This window comes from Dipodomys merriami, unplaced genomic scaffold (assembly GCF_024711535.1).
Source record: "Dipodomys merriami isolate MVZ:Mamm:240054 unplaced genomic scaffold, mDipMer1.0.p SCAF_293, whole genome shotgun sequence".
NCBI lineage: Eukaryota > Metazoa > Chordata > Mammalia > Rodentia > Heteromyidae > Dipodomys > Dipodomys merriami.
This window is the reverse complement of record NW_027204415.1, coordinates 1007637-1018704: the sequence shown is the minus strand read 5'-3', so window position 1 is coordinate 1018704 and position 11068 is coordinate 1007637. Positions and strand designations below refer to the sequence as shown.

General features: G+C 35.3%; 2 pseudogenes; both read left to right on the top strand.

Annotated features, from left to right (window-relative positions):
• Positions 1-5142: 5142 nt before the first annotated feature.
• On the top strand, positions 5143-5242 carry LOC138839117 (U6 spliceosomal RNA; annotated as a pseudogene).
• A 4840-nt stretch (positions 5243-10082) lies between these two features.
• LOC138839106 (protein lin-28 homolog A pseudogene) lies at positions 10083-10709 on the top strand (annotated as a pseudogene).
• The last annotated feature ends 359 nt before the right edge of the window (positions 10710-11068 follow it).

The window sequence follows — 11068 nt, the reverse complement described above, 5'->3', positions numbered from 1 at the left end:
GTGGGCTAAAGACTTAAAGAGAAACTTCCCTGAAGAAGAAAGAAGGATGGCCAATAGACACATGAAGAAATGCTCAACCTCCCTAGCCATAAAAGACATGCAAATCCAAACAACATTGAGATACCACCTCACTCCAGTTAGAATGGCAAAAATCAAGAACTCTAACAACAACAGATGCTGGAGGAGATGTGGAAAGAAGGGAACCTTACTTCATTGTTGGTGGGAATGTAAACTTGTTCAACCACTTTGGAAAGTAGTATGGAGGTTCCACAAAAGACTTCACATAGAGATCCCCTATGACCCAGCTATCCCACTTTTGGGAATTTACCAAAATGTTTACAAACAAGGCCACACTCAAGCTACCAGCACAACTATGTTTATTGCAGCATTATCTACCATAGCTAAGATATAGAACCAACCTAGATGCCCTTCAGTAGATGAATGGATCAAGAAAATGTGGTATATATACGAAATGGAATTCTATACCTCCATCAGAAAGAATGACATTGCCCCATTTGTTAGGAAATGGAAAAACTTGGAAAAAATTACATTAAGTGAAGTAAGCCAGGCCCAAAGAAACACAGGTCCCATGGTTTCCCTTATTTGAAATATCTAGTATATGTGTGAGTCAAGCGGAAAAGGACAGATAATGTGATGTTAGGAAAATGAACCCTTAGATATGTATTGTAATATTTTTTCTTTCATGCATGTGTTTCTAATGCATTTATAAAATTATTTCTTTGTTGCTTTGTATGTAGCTCCACCACCGTATATCCCCCACTTTTACTATATTTGATGTTAGTATAACTTGTGGAGAAGATGGGGAAAAGCAAGTCGTTTAAGGATTCAGGTGGACCTGTTGCAACAATGAGAAGTATAAGTTGTCATGTCAAAAACGAGCTTTACAACGTAGGTGAGGGGGGGGGGGGAGGAGAGGGGGAAGGATTGTGTGGGGAGGAGGGGGGAGCCTGGGAAAGGATGTGAAGGGTAAACAAAGGAGGAGGCTGCAATGCTTGGTAAGAAATGTATGCATTATCCTGCCCATGTAATTGTAACCCCTCTGTACAATACGTTCACAAATAAAATAAATTTAAAAAATAAATTAAAAAAAAAGAAGTGTTGTCCTTTGTAACAGACAATGTAATCCAAGAAATGGGTGATTTAACTCTATTCTTCTCCATACATCTTGTTGAGCAAAAGCAAGACCAAGAGAAAAATAATCTATTGAAATAATTTTGCAAAGAATAATTTCACTTTTCCTGATATGGTATCTAAGGAAAGTCTTAAGAGAGAAGATAAAAGTCGTAAGAGTGAAGATAAAAATGGATTATTCTTTAGTTTCCTCTAAGCATCTTGTTAGCAAAATATATCTTTGAGGTTAGAATTTATTGAACCAAAAAGGGGTGGAATACTTATTTTTGTGGGCACATTAGACACAAGAAGATTTCAAGGTAAAAGAAAAAAGAAAAAAATTATAGCTAAATATTTGTGATTACAGGTTCTTGGACTGTTTTTTTGGAGACAAAGATTTGCATTAGTGTTGGTCTTCATTAACATAGTTGTTGGGTTTCTGTGTCAACCAAATGAAAAGGGGAAGTTTAATGGACTCATTTGGACAAGTAAACAGCATGATAGAAAATAATGGCAAATAATATTTAATGAATTATTTTGAACAATTATTTTGCGAGAACGAAGAAGGAAAGATATAATTCAAAATCACTTGACTTTATTAAAAGTATGAAAATAGAGTAGTGAAGAGATCGAGAGAAAACAAAGAGGACTGCTTTCTCTCCAGTGGAGTAATAGGTTCTTGATCTTGTTTCTTCCATTCTGTTTTCACAAGCTATCAAGTGTGCCTCAGGACTCGAGTATCCAGTTCAAAGAGCATTCACAGAAGAAAATATTTGCAGTAGATACAGGTGAATTATAACCTTAGACAATCTATTTAAATCTGTTTAAAATTCTCCCCTACCCCAAATTGCCCTCTTTGAAAAGCTTTGTTTGCTTTTCCAAAGACTGACCTTCATTAATGATTTAAAATTTTTAGAGGATATATTCATACTCTCTAGAGATTGTTGTTTGGTTGTAATTTTTGTGTGTTTTTGTTTGTTGTTGTGTTTTTAACTGAATTTCAAAAGGTTGTGCAAGTGTGTTACAATTAAATATGTCCATCAAATTGTCTAACGCTCCTGGATCAGAGTCACTCCTTCTATCAATCTGAACCAACCCTTTCTCCAAGATTCATTTCAGATTTACCGCTTTCTTTATTACATGTGTACATTGAGTATTCTAGCTTTACTTGCCCATTGTTCTATTTTTCATTCATTCTATTTCTTTACTATTGTTCCTCTCTGGTTTCAATTTCCTGATATTCATTCTGTTAAACTTCCTGTTAATTCTTTGAAAGGTTTACATACATTCCGTGGAGTTTCAATCCCACATATACTTGAACTGATGTCAGCTTATATTTCCATAATTCATTCATCTGCAATAACAAATTTGCAAGACTGGAGATGTGAAGCACTTAGACATGATTTTATTCTCATTCATTTGGAAGATTAACCTTTAGTCAGCAAGAAAGTTTAAAAATGACTTAGAATGTATTCCTAACTACTAGTTTTTATAAATGGCTTTGTAAAATATATGTGATTATTTTATTTTACATAGGATAATATTTTGTACTACCTATAAGTTTTGGAAAAAGAAGAAAACTAAAATTTACTAGTGTAGAGGAATATGATAATAAAAGAAGACATATTTTATGTTTGTCACATCTCTGATCAGTACCCATATGCAAGACTTAAAGTCATATTTCTTACTATGTTAGACAGATAGGGAAAACATAAAACAACACATGATAAGGCAACTCTTAGTGACTTTTTAAAAGGTACGTTTTTATGTGATGAAATTTATTACCTAATATTTGGGTTTGAAATATGGGAGGCTGATCTATTTAACATATTTCTGGAAGGCACCTACTGAACAACACAAATGGTGGGGGTACTCTTTCTACACTTTAATGAATGAATTTGTTTGGTATTGGTGCTGGGTAAGTAAATCAACTCTATTGTAACTTGCTTCCTACACTTGAAAACCTTGTAATGTCACTATCATCTACTTGTCAAGTGTTATTTTGGCAAATGTGATTTTAAATAGTTTATTTGAAAATGAATATACTTTCAGGAGATTAAATGTAGGTTATCATTGGTTTGAGAATGACATTTTTATACTACAGAACCTAGTTTTCTGAAGTACCAGTGTTTTGAAGCACTAAGTATCTTCTTAATGGTTTTCTAAATTAAATTTGACCTCTAAATCAAGTTTTCCTAGCCTTGGTAGAACAATTATGGATCTATCATTCCAGAAACTATTTTTTGGCCAACTTTTGCTGCACTGAAATCTTTCATTAATCATTAGGAGAGGGGTATTAAAAATAATCTTGTTCATTTGTGATTTTGTTCACTCATATGGCCTGGTCATCTGTAAATTGAAAGTTTGAACTACAGTACTTTCTCTCATATTTAGTGATCTTATCTTTCATTTCAAGTTTCATTGCATTTCACAGTTGATTACTGCTAATTCCTATAAGGAATTTGGGCCTTGAAATATATTATAGGACATGAGAAATGAGATTAGTCTTCAATTACTTTCATTTGGCATGTTGCATGGGCCTAGGTTAGAAGTCTTGCCCTTGTTATCTGATGATGCAGATAACTTGAACCTGGTATCCTAGGACCCGTGGGTCCTGCAGAAGAATAATAGCTTTTAGACATTATATCAGCAAAATTTGGGTATAATCAGTAAGTATGCTTCAGAAATATGGAGAAAAACCCTTTGGGACCAGCGAGTTAAAACAATAAACAGAGCATCAGAATAAAATCCTTTATGCATTAGCGGAAAACAATACTGTTATTTTACCATGTGAATTCAGAAGACAACAAACACTTAGAAGGTATCACAAGTTTATACCGAAGACATTGCATTGATACTTTTTATATTCTAATTTATATTCTAAACCTAATTATTTATATTCCAATCTATTTATGAGAATAAATGTAAATATATTTGTCAAACTATCAATTCTAATAAGATTCACTGTGTGAAATTTAAAATCAGTACATATAAATATAAAATATATAAGTATATATAATATAAAAATTGTTTTGCATTGTTCTGTTGTGGTTAGGGTATAAAGGCAACTCTGTTTTAAAGTATTATTCCATTATCTCTACCTCAGTTTTTGGTAAAGTTAGACTTAAAACTTTACCATTTGTTGATTTACAGCCTAGAGGCAAGAGGAAACACTGTGATTAAAACATTACCAATTTAAGGCCTAATATCGAGGAGAAACGTATGGACTTCTCCAGGAGCTATGGACATATTTGGTGATAGAAAGTCCGTAGTGTAAGTTCCTGCCTGGTTGGATGATAGACAGGAAAGGACAGTAGGTAATCATGCATATGAACAATTTTTTCACCTTCTTGGCTTTAGCTACTTTTGAAATGATAAGTATAGTAAACAATTATATTTTGATAAAATACCTTCTATTCTGAACAATTCTGACAGAACTGTTCATCTCTCTATGATCTCTTGTAACTAAGGTTAGTTTTGTTCCAGTAGACAATCTATGCTGTCAGGGTAAGATATTCTGATTGGTCTGTTCCTACATGGAAGAAGGATAAAGGGTCAGCTAGACATTTGTGCCAGCAAGACCTCATTTGGGAAATTTTAAGTTGCACAAGTTTAGAAGTAGCTCTTAAGCAAGGCTTACTTTGAATCCATTAGCTCCACAAAGCTAACTCAGTTGTGATAAATAAATACTTGAAAAGCAATCACCTTTGGACTTAGCTGTAAAGGCTTCAAATATGATCGAATTTAAAATGAAGAAGACAAAATAGTCATTGACAAAAAATTGCAAATAAAATAAAATTAAATTAAATTAAAAATAAAATTAAATATAAAATTGCAAATGTGAGCAATCTACCAAACAATGGGTTTTTCCCATTATACAAAGAATTTTAGAGAAATAAGATCAATAGCATATTTAGGAACAATAAGGGATCCTTGTTATAAGTATTCAACCATGGATATATGCCTGTAGGAAGATTCCAACATTAAGTACTTAAATTTAGAGGATACTACATGTTTCAGCAGCAGGTCTACCCAAATTACAACAATACAGAGATTAACATGGCACTTGCAGAAGGATGATATGAAAATTTGTGAAGTATTCCATATTTTTCATTCTTCAAATGCAAGAAATGAAAAAAAGTTATTAAAAGGTGATTACAAAAACACAAGTGTAACAAGACCTGTAATTCATAGAATTAAAGGTTAGTTTGACATCAGTATATTAAATCTTCACCTGAGAAAGGGCTTTACATATCATAACCTTTACAAAACTTGAAATTAGTTAACATTGTCATTTTATCCCAAAGAAATAAAAAAATACAAGGACCTAGGAAAAAAGGAATCTTAAATTTTTCTATATGGAATGCAATCTGAAAGGACACATTAATGAACATATACATTATATAACAATGTAGAATTCAAATTATTATATGTAGGAGCGAATTAAATAGATTATGGACATTATACAAACATAGATATACTTTTTTCAGAAAAATGCCATGAACATCTATAGTGTCTATACTATTCTTTTCAAAAGATGTTAAAATTATTTCTGATTCAAAAAAATCACAAACTCTCTTGAAATCATTATAGATGTATACAAACAACTCTTTAATACATTTTGACATCAAAGTCAGACAATTCACTTGGAAGAATACCATGGAATCCATGAATTTTTAAAGTAAGATATTGCTGTTGCTTTGTATTGTGAAAAAAATTGTAGGGACACAAAGGATGGACTGGCATTTTTGAAATTTAAGACACTTAACCATACCATTACAACTTAGGAGAAGAATATGTACAGTCTTCCACAACTTCAAAGAGGTAGTAATACTTACTTATCCTTTTGGAAATATCAAATGCAGTTTCTTCCAAGTTGTTCTTCAGACCTGGTTTCATATAATGGTTCCACAGAAGGAGATACAGCATATTGTTGTTATTTCTATTCCCAGCAGCGAGATGCAAGGGGGTCAAGAGACCTTTAGTTTGGGGACTGGTATCTGCATCATGATGAATTAAGAAAGAAGCCACTCTGGTATTATTCCACATATAAGCACTGTGCAGGTGTGTCTAGCCATTCAGAATTATTGCATGAATATCTGCCTTAAGCTACCAACTCATAGACAATGTCTAAGTGTCCACTCTAGGCTTCCGATGAAGAGGGTTATACTCATCCTCATCCCTAGTATTCATCTGGGTGGCCTTTTTGGAAAGTAGTCTCCACACCATAGTAAGCTGAATAATTTCAGGATCCAAAAGAGGAAATTTTCTTGGGTCCTACTCCATTTTTTTCTTGCAATTGATACTATTCCTCACTTTTTCATCTTAATTTCTGTCTTCCTCAGAATTGCCTAACCAGAGACTTTGAGTGCCAGGGGGAATGAGATGTCCATGTTTTTCCCCAATAGTTCACATTGGTTGAACTGGTCAGAAAAATCTGATGAATTTTCTGCATATATTTATTCACCATGATTTTTTATTTTATCTTTTTCCATTTTTACTACTCGAAATTATTCTAACTGGAGAGTAGGGAATTTAGAGAGAGCAGAGGAAAGATTTTCCTCAATATTCAAAGGTACAGACTGAAAATGAGGACCAGTGGTGTCTTCATGTGCAGCTTATTCTAGGAATGAGAAAATAGGAAACAATGCCTTCTATGTAAATGATTTGGGAAATACAATGTTCTAGTGTGAGAGAACTCACTATTCAACATATGGACTTAAAGAGCTTTCTAATAGCTTTCTAATGTTAGTATTTAACATTCGAAAAATGTAGAATGCAATAGTAAAATAGAAGTCCTTTGTATGACTACCTAAATTCTTGTTTTTTAAAAGATATTTGTTGTCATCTAAAAATACGCCTATCTATTGTCTTCAGGTGATTTTGATGATTGAAGATGCTTAATGAGAAGTCAAAATGTATTAGTAGTCCTTTGCTATCAATTAAATTTCACTTTTTCTTCTTGGAGGATATAATGATCAAAGCACGCAATCAGCAAGCAATCGTTCAGAATCATGCTTCCAGTGCAAGTGAATCACCAGTAAGTAATCCTCGATACCATTATCCACAAAGATTTGTCACAGATACAATCACCCTGCCCTCTCTAGCTGCTTTCCTAGCCTGGACCTATTCCTTCATTGTACAGGAAAAGTGTGATTCAATAGATTTCAGTCAGATCTGTTAGTAGAATTATCAAGTATTTAGATTCTTTTTTTTAAAATTAGCTGTGGGGCATGAACTCTGGGCCAGGGCACTATCCTTGAGCTCTTCAAATCAAGGCAAGCGCTCTACCACTTGAGCCACAAAACCACTTCTGGATGGTTCTGTTTATGTGGTGCTGATTTGGGAAATGGTAGAGCAGAAAGTGAAATGATGCAACCAAAAATATAAAAACAAAATAAATTAGGATAATTATGGAGCAATCATATTGTCTATGAGAACCATGAAAGAGAGAGAGGAAAAGAGATCCAGATGTGCAATGACCTAGCTAGCCACAAAATCCATGCTTCTAATCAATTTACAGAGCAAACAATTTTTTTAAGAGATAGAAATAGAATATATGTATTTACTTGAAATTAGTAAATATATTTTTAGTAGCCTACATAAAGAGTCAGAGCTTTGACCAAATTACAGACAAGAATCTTAAACCTTGGGCTAGGATGGTGGCTCAGTGGTAGAGTGCTTGCCTTGCAGCTTACTACCGTGCGGAGAATACTTTCCAAAAAGGCCACATATGAATAATAGGGATGAGGATGAGTAAACTCCTTTTCATTGGGAAGCCCAGAGTGGACACCTAGACATTGTCCATGAGTTGGTAGCTCAAGGCAGATATTCATGCAATAACTGTGAATGGCTGGACACCCATTCACAGTGCTTATATGTGGAATATATTGCAACAGCACACACACACACACACACACACACACACACACACACACACACACACACATCATCATCATCATCATTATCATCATCATCAAATTTCTTCATAAGTATTTTTTGCATATGGTCTTAAGAATAAATTTACATTATTAACTTGAATTTCTGACAGGACAATATCATCACTGTACATCTTGGTTGTATGCTCTCAGTTTTAAATTACTATTTAAGTATGTGCATTAGATAAGTATAGAGAAAAGTAGGAGCCACTCTGGTGGCTCAGGTCTTTAATCCTAGCTAATCAAAAAGATGAAATCTGATGATTGTGCTTTGAAACCAGACCAAGAAAAAAAAGTCCATTAGATTCTGATTTGAAAGTAACCACAAAAGCTTGAAATGGAGCTGTAGGATAAGCATTAAATTGCTAGCCTTGAGAAAACTAAAACAAAAAAAAAATAACAAATTCTGGAACAGAGTCAGGCCCTGAGTTCAAGCTCTAGTATAAGCACCAAACTAATGAATTAATTAATTAATTAAAAATAAATTAAGTGGTCGCATGTGGAGAGGCAGGTAAAATGTAACAATCGTGGACACTGGATTATGTATTATTTTGTAATAAGGCAAGTTATCATTTTTCCTAATCACTAATATTTTATTTGAACTTTTTTGTACAGTAAATCCTGAATTTGGCATGCATGTATATGTGTTTATAAATGTGCGCACATGTGTGTGTATATGCGTGAGTGTGTGCATTTGCAATGTTGCTTGCCAATGTGGACAGAGTGAGGCTGAAAAGAGCTGTGTTGAAATATAGTTATTTATCACTGTTCCATCCTGTTATTTCAGTGGAACCACCCTTCTGTACATTTTATTTGTCAAATAATAACATCATCATAAATAAAGCATTTACACCATTAAGTTAGATAAAAGAGATCACTTTCAGTTAAAAGAGATCACTTTCAGTTCTTAGTATATATTAGGCAATAAGATACACATATAATTAGGTAGTGAATTATTGATGTAAGATGACTGTCAGTACAAAATATGTATTTGACCTCTTAAATTGGATATACTTTTAAGATATACTCATGGAATGATTTTGACCTACTCGACCAAACAAGTATTACTCGCTGGTTATTCCTGTGAAACTCAAGGTGGATAAACTCTTTCCAGATTTCTGTTGAAAATAACTTTCTTTGTAAGATCATATCTATTCACACTAAGATAATAAACCCCGTATTTTTTAGGTTTGAATATCCCATCATATTGACTGAAAATCAGTATTGTGGATATGTTTGTTAGATATACATTGCAAAAACAAACAAAAAGCATGTGTCACCTCCAGATTGTGGATGCATTTGAAGTTGTTTTGTACATACAAATGTTTCTTCATTAATTGTTCTTTTGTGGGAGTAACTATCACAACTTTAACAAATAAGGCTTTTTGAATATCTTTTCCAATATAAATAACATCCCAGAGCAAGTCTTGCAATTTCTGAAACCCCTTTGAATATTTCAATGTTATTTCAGTTCATTGACTATACAGCTAAAAGCATTTCTGAAATAAACATTGTTAAAATCTGAAAATGTTAATGGATATAAAGGCTTTTTATGCATCATTTTATGAAAAGCCAGTTTTTATGAAACTAAAAGATATAGAATAAAAGAATGGAAGTGAATTGGGTGAGCTAATTATTAGTATAACTTTGTTTTCTATTAGCACAATCCTTTGAACGTACATGATGAAGTTAAATTATGTGCTTTTTGACACTATGCTTCAGTTATTTTTAGAATCTTTGTAGTTATAAGAGTGAATTTGTAGTATAAATAAATGTCTTTGAAAATGATTAGGATTAATCTTGTGTTTTGTGTCCTACTCCCCCAAAAATGAGTTATTTTCAAGTGTTAATAGTTTATAATTGAATCTTCAGTATCATAAGAAATTTTGAAAAATGGATTGTGCGGGGAAGATGTAGTCGCCTCTTCTGCCAACCTGCCCTTTGCCTCCGCACTTCTCTGGGGCCAGCAGCAGCCCGACCAGGGGCCCGGGGCCGCAGGCTCAGACAACGGCCATGGGCTTGGTGTCCAACCAGCAGTTGGGAGGTGGCTTCGCCAAGGCAGCGGAGAAGGCACCCGAGGAGGCGCAGGAGGATGCCGCTCAGGTGGCTGAGGAGCCTCAGCTGTTGCACAGGGCTGGCATCTGTAAGTAGTTCAATGTGCGCAGAGGGTTCGGCTTCCTATCCATGACAGCCCGCATCAGGGTAGCGCTCGACCCCCTGGTGGACGTCTTTGTGCACCAGAATAAGCTGCACATGGAGGGCTTCCAGAGCCTGAAGGAGGGAGAGGCTGTGGAGTTTACCTTTAAGAAGTCTGCCAAAGGCCTAGAATCCATCCAAGTCACTGGGCCCAGTGGGGTGTTCTGTATTGGGAGTAAGAGGTGGCCAAAGGGGAAGAACATGCAGAAGAGCAGATCCAAAGGAGACAGGTGCTACAACTGTATTGGTCTAGACCATAATGCCAAGGAATGCAAGCTGCCACCACAGCCCAAGAAGTGCCACTTCTGCCAAAGCATCAACCACATGGTGGCCTCCTGTCCACTGAAGGCTCAGCAGGTCCCCAGTTCCCAGGGAAAGCCTGCCTACTTTAGGGAAGAAGAAGAGATCCACAGCCCTGCCCTGCTCCCTGAGGCCCAAAATTGAGCCCCCAGAGTCGGGGGGGGCAACTCTAGCTAGCAGGAAGTTTCAAGGAGCAGGCATCAATCGGCAAAGTGGAGAAAGTTGGAATATGGATTGGGTTGGCGAGTAGCTGGCTCTTCCATACGTCTCAGGCCAGGATGTCCCAGTATCATCCCATCTTCTCTTTTGATGAAGGGAAGGGGTGATGCATAGTAATCCCATCATGATCTATCCCAATTCAAGTGAGGGGCTTTGGGGGAACCACTTGTGAAACCTGCGTACTTTATATGATAATCTTCACCTGACCTACATGCTTCCCCTCCCTCCCCCCCAGCCTCCAGCTTCTAAAAGTGACCCAGATTGCCAAGTTGTTCCTTTAAAGA